The sequence below is a fragment of the Acinonyx jubatus genome, chromosome A2 (assembly GCF_027475565.1).
Source record: "Acinonyx jubatus isolate Ajub_Pintada_27869175 chromosome A2, VMU_Ajub_asm_v1.0, whole genome shotgun sequence".
Lineage (NCBI taxonomy): Eukaryota > Metazoa > Chordata > Mammalia > Carnivora > Felidae > Acinonyx > Acinonyx jubatus.
The window spans coordinates 61328165-61343861 of record NC_069383.1 but is presented as its reverse complement, the minus strand read 5'-3'; the positions used below and the strand labels follow the sequence as shown (position 1 = coordinate 61343861).

Sequence of the window (15697 nt, the reverse complement as noted above, 5' to 3'; positions counted from 1 at the left end):
AAATCCAAAACACAAGAAACAATAAGTGTTGGGGAAAATTTGTAGGAAAAGAAGCTCTCATGCATTGTTGGTGGGAATGCAAACTGGTACAGCCACTGTGGAAAACATGATGGCGTTTCCTCAAAAGTTAAAAAATAAAACTACCTTATGATCCAGCAATGGCACTACTGGCTATTTACCCAAATAATACAAGAACACTAATTCAAAGGGATATATGCAGCAACTATGTTTACAGCAGCATTATTTACAGTAGCCAAAATAGGAAAGCAGCCCAAATGTCCATCAATTGATTGAGGAATGGATAAAGAAGATGTGGCATAATAAGGGAATGGCTTTAACAAAGTGTGATGCTTTCACATTTTGGAGTTCAATTCTGTTATGTATCCATTAAAAAGTATGCAATGTCCTTGGTCCTCAAACTTGAAATTGCATAAGAAATTCCTTATTAAACATTCTGCCTACTGGATAGATCCATAGAGTTTCTAATTCAGTAGTCCTGAACAGGGGTAGTTTGATTTTTAACTTTTGGAGGAAACTCCATCCTGTTTTCCACAAAGGCTGTACCAGTTTGCATTCCCACCAACAGTGCATGCGAGCTTCTTTTCCTACAAATTGTCCCCAACACTTGTTGTTTCTTGTGTTTTGAATTTTAGCCATTCTGACAGGAGTGACATGAGACCTCACCGTGGTTTTAATTTGCATTTACATGACGATGAGAGATGTTAAGCATCCTTTCATGTGTCTGTTGGCCATCTGGATGTCTTCTTTGGAGAAATGTCTCTTCTGTGTCTCCCTCTCTCTGTGCCCCTCCCCCACTGACACTGTGTCTCTCTCTGCCTCTCAAAAATGAATTAACACTTAATTTTTTTTTTTAATTCAGACTTCTAGTATTGTTTGTCAAATCAGAGAATATTCTTTCATGGCAGCTATTAGCTGGAGCTGGACACTGCTACTCCTTAAGAAGTAAAGGGTAAAGGACCATGGGCTCTCAATTTTGCTATGGTCTATACTCTTCCCCAACCCCTGGTTTTCTTGTTATGTTACTCACCTGAACTCTTTAAGTATTTGCATATGTCAGCCCTGATTTACATGTGACAGATCATGTCAAGTGAATAAAGAGACAGAATAGAGAGAATAATACATCCTATTTTTGTTCAAAATAAAAAAAAATAATGTACATAAAAGTGTACTTACATACACAAATACGGATACACACACACACACACACACATATATATATATATATATATATATATATATATATATATACCAGTGTTTCTCAACATTTTTCATTATTGCCCCCCAAGGAGCACTTTCAGACTTTTTTTAATCCCTAATTGCCCTCCTCCCATTAAATTTTAATACCACAGATACACCTAATATCTGTTCATGTCCTGTAATTCTTGGGAGAGTCAAAAACAATTGTAATACCTAACATCCATTCCTCCAAGAATCAATTTTCAACACTTGGGGGCAATATCACTGCCAACTGAGAATGTATAATATATATTTATAATTCTTTTTTTTCTTTTTATGGATACTGTATTTATCTATACATATTGATTCTTTAAGAATTTTGTTAACATTTATTCATTTTTGAAAGACAGAGAGTGACACAGCGTGAGTTGGGGAGGGACAGAAGGAGAAAGGGAGACACAGAATCCAGAGCAGGCTCCAGGCTCCAAGCTGTCAGCACAGAGCCCGACATGGGGCTCGAACCCACAGACTGCGAGATCATGACCCGAGCTGAAGTTGGATGCTTAACCGAATGAGCCACCCTGGTGCCCCTAACATATTGATTCTTTTTATCATCAAAAAGAAAGACACATATCCATCTTTTATTGTACCTCCAGTAGATAAGATTGGAGGTGTGACATAAAAAGTAACTAAATTTTTCTTCTAGAACTTACAATGGCTTGTTACAATATGCTTGTATTATAGTCCTATTTCTTTAATCCATTAAAAGAATGAATGAATTAGTAGTTTAAATTATAATTTGTTTTGTAAGAATCATAGGCGTTCTCATTTGTAGAACAGCAATATATGTTGTTGGTCAGGGGTCTTAACTTCTAGGTGATACATGGTTTGGAATAACTGATAAGCAAAGAACAAAATACAAATCATTTGCCTTCCTTTAAAAAAGGACACCTTGCATATCTTTTAGAATTGAAAGCATGGTATTAGCAACTTTAAATAGCTAAAATAAAATAAAATAAAATAATAAAATAAACAATAAAACAACAAAGGTCACCAAGCTCTACTCTTAGAGTTGTTTTCTGAACCAACGCAAGAGATACAAGTGTGGTTTCCCTGCTTTCCTCAAATGTAAAAGGTTAGTTAACAAAGGAAAAAAGGCTTTTAAAAGTCCATTTTAGAAATGGAGTTTTATTCTTCTGGGATACAGTTTGATTTAGAAAAATTTAAATCATTAACAAGTTAACCTTTTATGTGTATTAGACATTGGTAGGAATATTCATAAAGTACCTTTTCTAGAAAGTCTTCCTGGAAAGAGTTTGTTTTATCTCGTTATGATCCCCAAAGTAGAATTAGGAGAACTCCTTATGGGCTCTCAAAGCCGGTATTTTTCCATAGTCCTAAATTATGTGTAAATGTTTCAGACTGTACTTCATTTGATAAAGTCATTAGGATCTTGATTACGAGTGTGTTCTTAGTCATAGAAGGCACATAGAAGGCGTTTAATGCTTGCTGCAGGATGAAAGAATCAGTAAATGGACAACATCCTGCTGAACTGCCTTACTGTACAAATATAAACAAATTTCAAATATTGAAGCAATGTTATGAGCAATTACTTTCTGAAAACAAAAGTTTACTGGACAATTGAAAAGAGCTGATTGATTACCCACGTACAAATGGTTTTTAGATAAAACTTTGCTCTTAAAATTATTGTCAAAAGGAAAATTGAAAGTGGCATTCAACTACATGTATTTTTCATATTTGTACATTTAATTCATTTTTTAAGAAAACATTCTTTGTGATTTCTAAGGCTTTGATATTTATATGACCAACATTAATGTATCTGAAATACAGAATTCAGAATCATAGCTTGTATCAATGTGACCTATTTTTAAAAAATTTATTAAATCAAGGGTTTGTAGTAGATGCCCTGAGATCCCTTACAAAAGCAATCCCCCAATTTTCTTATTTTTAATCAATGGCTGTGTTGACCTCAACCACATGGGGGAAAATACCATCTAGTAGTAACAGAACTTGGCATCAGAAAGTCATGGATTTGAATACTGACTCTAACACGAGTCAAATCACTTTATCTCTCTAAGACTCAACTTGTAAATTTATATAATGTATATAAAACCTATTTTTCAAAACTGCTGTGAGGAAGAAATGAGCCATTGTACTTAAACTGCAGAGTTGGAACTCCATAAAAGTTGCCTTTCTTATCTGTTAGAACTTTACTATGACATAGGACAGTAGATCTCACTCTGTTAGTCCTCATTGGCCTAAATATGCCATATTTATATCCTTATGACTTTAGGGATGACTTTTAGAACTGTGCTTGACACCTGGGAACGCTCAGCCTGACTTCTTACCCATGTTTAGAACAGTTTTTTATGTGGGGGCCAATTCCTGGTCTCCAGTATTTCCCCTGCGCAGGCAGGGGACTGACACATCAAAATCCTCTCCCTGGTCTCTGGTGGTTTGGCTGACTTGATTCCTGACACAAGAGGCCAATGATCTTGCTATTAAGATCTCCTTATTAAGTTCACAAAGTGTAGTGTAGTAGTTGAAAGAGAGAAAATGCACACACAGGAATTCATCTCAAGAAAGTAAAAAAGAATGATTTCCCAAAACAGCATTTTCTGAAAAGGTGGCAAAAGAATGGCCTCATGTCCATAGCTTCCTTAAAACCTAGAAAGTCTCCCTTGAATGAGGGTCACCAATGATACTTAAGTCAGCTTCTTGGCATTTGAAGAACAATGTGTCTTTGAACTTTGTAATCGTGATTTCACTTCTTTGTGATCTTTCCGAATTCCCTTTTATATTTAAAATGTTCCTTTTGTCCTGAATTTCCTCTCAAGTTTAAAAATAGCCGTTTGACTATAGGCATTTCATGTAAGCACATCAAAGAAAGCTACAAATCTTCTTTGTATCTGCATGACAACTCTAAATAAAACTCAGGTTTTTAGTCTTGGCTCACTTTTGTATTCGAAACTGAAGTTACTCTCTGTTTCTATCCTGTCAAATATTATCAGTGCTTATTGGTTTATCAAATGTATTTCCAGGCAACCTGTTCCACCCAGAAAAGAAGTTACTTATGAATGAAAGTCTTACCCTTGTTAGGAAAGAGGAGGATCATTTGAATCAATAAAGGAAGGCATTATCAGAAAGGCATTCAGGAAGCAGAATCCCATGCCTCAGGTATGTGTATGGAGGATATCTAAAAATAATTTTTGCATTTAGAGTTAAAACCGATATTTTTTTCCTGTACATACACACATTCTCACACCCACTCCTACTGAAATCTACTCAGAATTATTAAAATAATAAGTGTTATCGGTTAAAATACAGGAAAAGGCCATGACATTCATTATAAATAGCTCTTGTTATTTGACTCATTCCTGACGTAATGGGAGATAAGAGTGCTTGGATTCTGGATAATTTGATCTTACAGCTGGAAGAAGTATCAACAGCTCATCTAGTTTGTTACAGTGCCATAATTGGTCTTATTTTCTAACACATCCAGCCATGCTTAATAAGAACTAGCTACTTCTTACTTAAACCTTCAATATCTAATAGTCAAGAATGCTCCACACCATTGTTTCTCAAACTATCCGCAATCCAAGACTTGCACTGATTCTCTATACTGAGTAACAAACGCCCCCCCCCCCAAATTTAGCAGTTTAAATCAATCTATAATTATTACTTCATAGTATCTATCAATTAAGAATCTAGAAGCAACTTAGTTGGGTGTTTCCAGGTTCAGGGTCTCTCTTGAGATTGTCGTCAAGCTGTGGGCTAGAGCTGGAGTCATCTAGAAAAGAATCGTCCCCTAAGCTCACTCATGTGGTGGTTTGCAGTCTCAGTTCCTTATGACTATTAGCTATATAGCTCAGTTTTTTAAACCATGTGGTTTTCTCCCTACTGCTGCTCATGGCATGACTTCTCAAGTACAAATAATCCAAAAGAGAGAAAGCTCAAGAAGGAGGCCACAGCTTGTACAATATAATCTTGGAAATGACAAACCATCAATTCTACCTTATGCTACTGGCCACATAGACCAGTAAGATGTGAGAGATGGATGATGGCACAAAGCTGTGAGTATCAGGCGTCCATGATCATTTGAGGGCCAGTTAGAAGCTTACTTGTAAGAACTTTTTCTCTTAAAAATGTCTAATCTGGGGTGACTGGGTGGCTCAGTTGGTTGAGTGTCTGATTTCAGCTCGGGTCATGATTTTGTGGTTCATGAGTTCAAGCCCCACGTATCTGTGCTGATAGCTCAGAGCCTGGAGCCTGCTTCAGATTCTGTGCCTCCTTTTCTCTCTGTCCCTCCCCTGCTTGTGCTCTGTCTCTCTCTCTTTAAAATAAATAAACATTACAAAATTTAAAGAAAATGTCTAATCTATCACACATTGAACAGATTTATTTGCCATTCTAATTTATGCAAAATGGCTTCTACAATTAGATTTAAGGCTCTAGGGCAAAAGGGACTTTATCTTATTCACGGCTGTATTTCTACAGGTAATTGAGTGATGACTGGAACAATTTAGTAAACACATCCTATTTTTAAAGCTGCTAAAACAATGTTATGGGCTAAATATTGATATCCCCCTGAAAATGCATATGTTGAAGCCCTAAGTGAATGTGATAGGATTGGAAGACAAGGGCTTTGGGAGGTAATTAGGGTTAGATTAGGTCATGACAGTGAGGCCTTCAAGACATATTAGTTGGTTTTATGAGAAAGAAAAAGGGATTCAAGAGAAAGAGAAAGCTATCTCTTTCCCAATCTCCCTCATCCTCTCTCTCCCTCCATCCCCCTTTTTTTCCCCTTCTTCCCTCCCCACATGCCTCTCTCCTTTCTACTGTCTTCCGTCTTCCTCTTCCCCCTCTTTCCTCATAGCAAGCCCTGTGAGCACACAGTGGAAAGCCAAGCCAGGAAGAGAGATCACTACAGCATGATCAAGCTGGCACTGTGATAGTGGATTTCCAATATTAGGAATTGTGAGAAAATAAATTTCAGTCATTTAAGGCATCTGTTCTGTAGTTTGTTTGCTTGTTGCTATATTTTAAGTAGGCTTCTGGTCCAGGGTGGAGCCCAACGGGGCTTAAACTCACCCTGAGATCAAGACCTGAGCTGAGATCAAGAGGTGGATGTCTAACCAACTGAGCCACCCAGGCCCCCCTTTTCTATGGTATTTTGTAATGGCAGCCTGAGCAGACTAAGACAGAAAGGAAATCCAGAAATTAAAGTAACAAAGCCATTTAGGGATTTAACACTTCAGGATTGGGATATGTCCAGTAATAACTAAACTAAATCCCTTAGGCTGAAGTTTAAATTTATGTCCTCATATTAAATTCTCTGTTTGCCATTCATTGCCACAGTGTACCAGGCACTGTGTTATATGAGAAATGTGCAGATAATAGGTTGTCCCACAAACAAATGAAAGGCATAAACTAAAGGAGAGATACATTAATAGCAAAACTCCTCTTTAGAGGGGACTTTCATGACATCTCCCCATGTTTCTCCTAACTCTCTCTCTCCAGCATATTAATTTGTTTTATTTTCATCAGAGGATTTAGCTTGTTTACAATTTTCTCTCTTGTGTACCTATGTGCCTAGTTTTTGTTTGCTTCCTGACCTTTGTCCACTCCTCCACCTACACAAGATGTAAGCTCTGGAGGGTAGAGGTCATCCCAGTGGACTTGACGATTATTTTATTTACAAGCCTGCCTAGAACTGGACGTGGCTTGAACTAAGCATGTACCATGTACCCATTGAAGGAATAGAGTTAATGTAAAAGTACGTTCAAAGCAAAATGGAATCTTTTACTCTCTTCTACAAATCCTGTCTCCAAATGTCATGACAAGGCCTATAATTCTACTTTTTTTTCTTTTATGCTTTCAGTTAAGGTTTCGCTTTTCAGTGTTGGGATCACAGGCTTTGTTTTGCCACTGAGTCCCCTTTTCCTCACTTTTTCAGTTGTGGACCAGAGTATGAGCCGAATATTTGTGTTTCTATGCAGTGATGCTGCTTTTAGCGTTTACATTACCTCATTTAGTTTGGAACTAAGTGGTGTCAAATGGGAGTTTTGCATGAATAAGGACGGCAGATGAATCTGTTCCAATTAAATGGAAATTAAAGAGACATTTTCAAGGACGTTCATTCAAAAAATTGATCTGCTTTGCAATTAGTCTCCTGTAAAATTATTTTTCAGTAGCCATGGAAATCACTAACCCACTAACCCAAGATAAGTAAAGTAGATGTCTTTCTCAGAATTTATAAGAACCTGAAGGGGAAAAAAAGATTTTTTTTTTTAATCGGAATTTTATTGTTGCTAATTTTGAACCGTTCATTTATGAATGGAGCAGCGTGAGAGATGGCTGGGAAGAAAAACACCGAGTTCTGCTCTGCACACTAAGCACTTGACAGACTGCTTGATTTTCCCATTGGATACTGAGGACAGTCCAGCCACAGCAATATTAGGGTCCCGCTTTATAGTCAAGGAAACTGATACCCACAAAATGAAAGGATTCACCCACAGTCAGTAGAGCCAGCACTTGGAGGAAAAGAGCCATCAACCTCAGCTCATTTGACTCCTATTCACCTCAAGACCATGGATAAATGGTTGCTGAATAATTGCTCAAGTCTGATTTCAAGCACTTTCTAATGTGTAATCTTGACAACTGTGGTTGCACAATAAATGGAACACAGTTTCCCAAAGTTTGTCCTGAGGGAAGGATATTATCTTGGAATACTAATAGGGGTTATCTGGGGGGGAAAAAGTTGCCAGGGGGAAAATTTAAGAAAAGCTGAGTTGAATGCAATTAAATCACTTTAAAATAAAGCAAAACAAATAACCCTTTGGCACTTATCAGAGCCTTTAATATGCTAATGTGCCTTATGCTAATGTTCCCAGTGAAATAAATCTCAGTGGAGGTGGTTTAGTGCCTAGAGATGGAAATGGTGGGGGGCGGGGTTGAGACAGTACAATGAACTTACCAGAAGTATTTGAACATCTAATATTTTTCCTTGGCAGAATATTTTATAGGACTAAAGCTCTATGGATTATGGTTTGTGAAATCCTTGTGTAAATTATTAGAGCAAAAACAAAGCAGCAAAGCAGCAGGTAGAAGGAGTCTACCACTAGGGCTACTAATTATACTGGTTAAATATCACCATGTGGACATAAAAGATGTTCTTTTCTAAGAAAAGGCTATAATAAGAATAATAGAAAATTGGTACCAATTAATATTGATGAAATGATTCCCTCCACCCACCTTGCTTCCCCTGAGTCCTTTCTTCTATCTCCAGTTTTGTTTTTTCCATCTGTAGGGTCCTAAGTCTCAGTCTCTGTGGCACCTAAAGCCTTAACGAATTCACTCAGGAAAAGAATAAATTGTCACTCAGAATAACAGAGCGTTCTTTACAAAGAGTTGAGTAGTTCATCAGTTCTCTCGACTGGGGATTGATAAAATTACAAAACAAATAAATAAATAAATAGACAAACGAGAACAAAACAAAAAAACCTATATAAGATTTAACAAGAAGCTAACAGTCTTCTACCGGATAAGAACCCAAAAATAACAAAAAAGGCAAGGGTAGGGATGGTTGGATGTCAGAGGAGAGGGGGACTACTTACCTTTGACTGTAAAATTATTTTATAAAAAAATACATTAAAAAAACAATTAAGGGGCGCCTGGGTGGCTTAGTCAGTTGAGCATCTGACTCAGCTCAGGTCATGATCTTACTGCTGGTGAATTGGAGCCCCACATCAGGCTCTGTACTGACAGCTCAGAGCCTGGAGCCTGCTTTCAATTCTGTCTCCCTCTCTCTGCCCCTCTTCTGCTCATACTCTGTCTCTTTCTCTCAAAAATAAATAAACATTAAAAAATAAAGCAAAAAATTTTAAAGTACAAAGGGCATATACTTGAAAAACTTCTATAAATTATTGTGATCTCATAACACGCTTGTATTATATAAGTATGTTTGTATGTGTATGTATGTGCCTTAGTCTATTCAAGCTGCTGTAATAAACATACGTGGCGCAACCCATAAACATTAAGAATTTATTTCTCACAGTTCTGGAGTCTAGAAATCCGAGATCAAGACACCAACATGGTCATATGCCACGGAGAGCCCTCTTCTGTTCACAAATTCCCGCCTTCTCTTGCATTCTTATACAGCAGAGGGCAGAGACAGGAAGCCAGCATTCTTGCAACTTTTATAAGGACATTAATCCTATTCACGAGTGCTTTACTCTCATGACCTCATCTAATTGTAATTATCTCCCAAAGGCCTGACCTCCTAATATCATCATATTGGGGGAGTAGGATTTCAACATATGAATTGGGGGGAGGGGCATGAATATGCAATACATAACAATGCACGAAAAGATTTTTCTATACAGGCACCTGACTGAGAGCTGGAAGTGGGGAACTACTATTATAACCTGAATCCTCAAAACAAAGTACGGGCCCTCAATCTCTTGTTTGAAACCCTTATTATTTTTGCAGAGCAAAGAAAATAAATACATACCTTAATACAGTGAGTACTGAATAACATTCAAAGGGTATGGAACTCTGGAATGTAACATAATACTATTTGTCTAGTAAAGCATGGATGTTCACACAAAAAGTAAAATAAATGTAGATTGTAACAAGGCCAGACATCAGTACAGATCAGGATGCGACATTTAAACTGTCTTTTAATTTTCAGAGTATTTTCAGATCTATGTTATCAACCCCTACCCCCACCAACCAAAGGTGGCACTCCATAGAATTAATGAGGCCTAGTGAAATAATTTACTTGATTTCAGTCTTATGCTTTGTGAAATTGACCTCAGCTACATTTTATTGTCCAAAAGCACTTTGTCTTATGATTTTGAGTCTGGGGTTTAATAGTAATGAATGATATCTGCATGAAAAGGAAGATTCATGTTTCTTAATTCCTTTTGGTTAGAAAGAGTGGATGGAATGCCATTAACTGGGAAATAGGAAGAATGCTAAATAATAAGTAGGTAATTATGGGAGAAAATTATTTCCACAACTAAATTGAAGAATGTTTGAATGTGAAATTTATTTATTTATTTATTTGTTTTATTTTATTATTTTTTTAATGTCTATTTTTGAGAGGGAGAGTGCATGCATGCTTAGTGGGGAAGGGGCAGAGAGAGATGGGGAACAGAGGATCTGAAGCAGGCTCTGTGCTGACAGCAGAGAGCCTGCTGCAGGCCTCAAACTCAGGAACAATGAGATCATGACCTGAGCTGAAGTCAGATGCTTAACCTACTGAGCCACCCAGGCGCCCATGAACTTTATATATTAATGAGAGTCAACATAGCACAGCAGCTAAGAACATGGCTATAGTTCGACATCTGTGGGCTGTGAATGCATTTGCTTTCATGGGCTGTTTCCTTCACTGAAAAATAAATACATACATACATACATAAAATTATATTATTATATTTTGAGTGCATGTTGGCATAAGGAATCATTATTATATGTTCAGTATTATCATATTCATTGTATTTATTATATAATCAATGTTATGATGTTCTTTTTTTGCTTCTGATTTTAGAAAAAAATTCAGATTAAAACATTTTTTGTCTTCCTAAAATATGGCGGGCCCTTGGCATTGTGTCCATGTGCCTCATGGACAAGTCAACCCCTGTTAAGACAGATTCTGGTGCCAGACTGCCTTGGTGCAAATCCTAGCATCTCTACTTAGCAGTTTACTTTTCTGCTTAATTTGTTCTGCAAAATGGGGAAAATAAAATTCCTACATCACAGTGTTGATAAAAGAATAAAAGTAATTACCTTTTGTCAAGCACTTAGATAAATGCTTGTTAAATTTACTTTCTCCCAGCTTATACATATTTATCTCATTATTTAAAAAAAAATTTGATAATGCAGCTGAAATTTTTCTGAATAGAAACAAGCTTCTTCTCGCCTAGGAAGACAAATAATGATAAAGAAATATGTTGGATTCAACTGAGAGAAGATGGGAGGGAGGAAGACATTGAGAAGGGATACATTTCCGGGGCTAGATTGCCTGATTCCACAACTTGGTGCTGCCATTTGATAGCTGTGTGATCCTGAGCAGGCTATTTAATATTTGTAAGCTCTGTTTCCATACTTTTGAAATGTAGATAAAAAATAGCATCCAATTTACAAGATTATTGTTGGCTTAAATGATCATTTAATGATATACTTAACAATAGTGGCTGCATAATAAACAATAATAAAATTAACACTTATCTGTATTTCTTTATAACTTTTCCACTTTAGTTCTCCCTTATTACTGCCCCCTGTTTTTTTGCAACCAGTTCACAGCTCCAGCTCTATGGAGTGACACTGTTGATGGGGGGACCACAGTGGTCTCCTGTTCCTCCCTCTATCCTCTGTGTGTGTAAACAAATATCAAACTTATACACTCAGGAAATCCTACAATGTAAATAAAAACTCTTTATCATTAAAAAATTATCTTTTTTGCTATATTTTCACTAATCTCCGCAAACAGATCCTTTCTAAATTTGTATTATCAATTTAGCTATTACTAAAAAGAAGGGGGAGCGGGGCAGGGAGGTAGGGAGAAAAAAATTAGGAGATAGGAAAGAAATGTTAAATGTAACTTCCAATTAATTTGCTGTATATATCATCGGTTCTAAAGAAGAATCTCAGATAAATGACCAGTATCAAGAACTGAAATACTTATATGCAAGCCAATTCCTAATATTTTCAAGATAAAATAATGTTTGGGGAGTAAAATACAAATGAAAGCCCATGTAAGTGTGGGGCCCTGGAAAAGTGCTGAGTGTCCTCTTGTCTTAGAACAGGACTGCTTAGATGTTTTCTAATTCTCTCCTATTCTCTTCTATTCTTCCACACTTTTAAGAATGAAAGGGGTAAGATGTATATGTATATTTGGTACTCATAATCTCTTTTAATGGTTGGCTTGTATTCAACAAAAGTCCCTAATTCAATGAAGTGGTATATCTTTAATGGAAGAATAACAAAGAAGGAGAATTTGCATTTCCTGTTTGGTAAAGTAAATATAACATGGAATTTAGGAAGTGGTTACTAATATTGTCAGGAGGTGGTTTATGTACTATTACAAAAGATTTGCTTTCCAACTCAAGTCATGTATATGGGCTTAATTTATAGGTCATAAAGGAAAGAGTTGAGAATTTGAAATCGAATTGAAAACAAGCATACTTTAGGATTAGCTTATGAGTGTATGTAAATATATAAACACTTTTTTAAAATATGGGGCAGAGGAAAATATTTACAACCTATCTGTCTATTCATATGAGATTTTCCTACAATTTGATTGCTTAGTTTATTTTCTGTGGGTTAAGGAAACTAAAGATGACTTCTTTGGTGATGTAAAAAATTCAGACACTTCATAAGACAAGCTGCATCCCACCACAGATTATTTATTTCAGGTTATTTATATTTGTATTTAGCTATTTTCATTATTCTTTAGGGAATGGGTGAAAACTTAATTTATAGGCCAAAAAGTCTTGTACTTCCCTAACTACAAACTGTGGCCAGAAAGTATTAATGAGAGAATTAATCCTTCTGACTTTATTTCCAAACATAAATGGCTTAAGGTTCTTTATGTTCTAGACTTAACATAGCCTACTGTCTAACTTTGTGAAACTCAATGATGTGTCTGCTTTAGTTTTCTTAACTATAAAATGAATTACTCCCCTTTCTGCTTTCTTTCCTGTCCGCAAATCCTGTGGACAAATCTGAGTATTCAGAATTTAAATGAATGCCTTTATTTTAGTCTCATTAAAGTGAGTAAACAATTCCCACTGATAAAGGCTAATATGCAAAAAATATGTATGCAAATTTTAATTGTAGAGTTACTGAAGTGATTTCCAGGAAACATCCCTAGTCTTTAAATTTGAAAGAATGCTGGCCCTTTGATATTCTGGGTCTTCAGTTAGCAGTGGACACATGTCTAACAGATGCCTCTGTAAAAGGGCATTTTTTTTTAAAGAAAATCATAAATAAGTGTTTTGGTCCAAGATGGTGATGTAGAAAGACTGTGAACTCACCTCCTCCATAGAACACAGCATCATATTATACCCATTTAGAGAGCAATTCTTGAAGAACTGAGGGCTGACTGAACAGCCTATGCACAACAAAAGACAGAGAGAATGGCAAAAGATACAGAAGAGAGAAAAAAGAGAGAAAGCAAGAGAGATGGAGACACAGTCCATTCTTCCAAGTTTACAAGTATCTACTCTTCCTAATCTACAGCAACAACACAGAATGTCAAGCAAAATGGGGAGGCAGAGAATATACTCGAAAATAAAGAACAAGAAAATTATGAGTAAAAATATATAAAATGGGGCACTTGGGTAGCTCAGTCGTCAAAGCCTCTGAGTCTACCTCAGGTCATGATCTCACAGTTGTGGAACCCAGCCCCATGTCAGGCTCTGTCCTGGTAGGGCTGTGCCTGTTTAGGATTCTCTCTCCCTCTCTCTCTGCCCCACCCCCACTCACACACATGTGCATGCTCACTGTCAAAATAAATAAACTTTTTAAAAATATGTAAGACATGACAGCATATACATAAAATGTGGAGGAATTTTAAAAAAGCGTTATTTAAGATTATGTTCAAACTTAAAAACAAAAATCATGTGATCATCTCAATAGATGTGGAAAAAGCATTTTGCAAAATTTGACATTTGTTCATGATAAAAACAAAGTGGGTATAGGGAGAATATACATCAACATAATAAAAACCACATATGAAAAATGTGCAGCTAACCTTATACTCAAAGGTGAAAAACTGAGAGCTTTTCCTCTAAGATCAAGAACAAAACAAAAAGGCTCATTCTCTCCACTTTTAGTGAACATAATACCCAAAGCCCCAGGCACCACAACCAGACAAAGAAAGAAAGAAAGAAAGAAAGAAAGAAAGAAAGAAAGAAGAAAGAAAGAAAGAAAGAAGAAAGGAAGGAAGGAAGGAAGGAAGGAAGGAAGGAAGGAAGGAAAGAAGAAAGAAAATGAGGCATCCATATTGTTAAGGAAGAAAGGTAAACTCATAAGTTGTACAACTACAGTAGAAAATCTATTAGAAGTAAGAAATGAATTCAGTAAAGTTTCAGGATACAAAATTAATACTCAGAAAGCAGTAATGTTTTTATGCACTAATAACAAAGTAACAGAAAGAGAAATTAAGGAAACTATTCCACTTAGAACTGCACCAAAAATAAATAAATAAAATACCTAGGAATAAACTTAAAGAAGTGAAAGATCTGCACTCTAGAAACTATAAAACACTGATAAAAGAAATTGAAGACAACACAAACAAATGGAAAGATATTCCATGTTCATGGACTGGAAGAATAATATTGTTAAAATGTTTATGCTACCCAAAGCAATCTACAGATTCAATGCAATGCTGTCAAAATACCAGTAGCATTTTTCACTGAACTAGAACAAAAGTACTAAAATTTGTATGGAACCACAAAAGACCCTGAAGTAGGCAAAGCAATCATGAGAATGAAGAACAAAGCTGCATCTATCATAATTCCAGATTTTAAGATACACTACAAAGCTGTCATCATTAAAACAGTATGGAACTGGCACCAACTAGACACATAGATCAATACAATAGAGAGTTCAGAAATAAACCCTTGCTTATATGATCAATTAATCTATGACAAAGGATACAATAGTATAAAATGGGGCAAAGACAATCTCTTCAATAAATGGTCCTGGGAAAACTGGCCAGCTACCTGCAAAAGAATGAACCAGACCACTGTGTTATACCATATATAAGAATAAACTCAAAATGAATTAAAGACCTAGATATGAGACCTGATACCATAAAAATCCTAAGATTTTCCTAAGGAACGGGGAAAAAAGCAAAAATAAACTAGTGGGACTATATCAAAATAAAAAGATATGCATAGTGAAGAAAACCATCAACAAAACAAAATGGAGAATGGGAGAAAATATTTGTAAATGATATATCTTATATGCAATTAATATCCAAAACAAAGAACTTACACAACACCAAAAACAAAAACAAAAACAAAAACAACAATCCCATTAAAAAATGGGTAGAGGACTTGAATAGACATTTTCCAAACAAAACACAGATGGCCAATGGACATATGAAAAGATGTTCAACATCGATAATCAGGAAAATGCACATCAAAACCACAATGAGACATTACCTTACAACCATCAGAATGGCAAAAACAAAAAAGATGAGAAATTACACATGTTGGCAATGATATGGAGAAAAAGAAACTCTCCTGCCCTGTTGGTGGGTAGGTTAACTGGTTCAGCCACTCTGGGAAACAGTACACAGTTTCCTCAAAAAACTAAAAATAGAAATACCATAGGATACAGTAATTCCACTATTGGGTATTTACTCAAAGAAAACAAAAACATGAATTTGAGAACATATATATAAAACCCTATGTTTATTGAAGCATTTTTGTAACAGCCAAGATATAGAAGCAAGCTAGGTGTC

At 36.0% G+C, this 15697-nt stretch overlaps 1 long non-coding RNA gene across 1 annotated transcript in view; it reads left to right on the top strand.

The window, feature by feature from the left end:
• The window catches only part of LOC128314782 (uncharacterized), a 29352-nt gene that overhangs the window by 3097 nt on the left and 10558 nt on the right, over window positions 1-15697 (top strand). Inside the window, exons 3-4 of the long non-coding RNA XR_008296823.1 lie at window positions 881-963; window positions 4260-4395. This is a non-coding gene — a long non-coding RNA (uncharacterized LOC128314782). The remainder of the gene's footprint in view (window positions 1-880; window positions 964-4259; window positions 4396-15697) is intronic.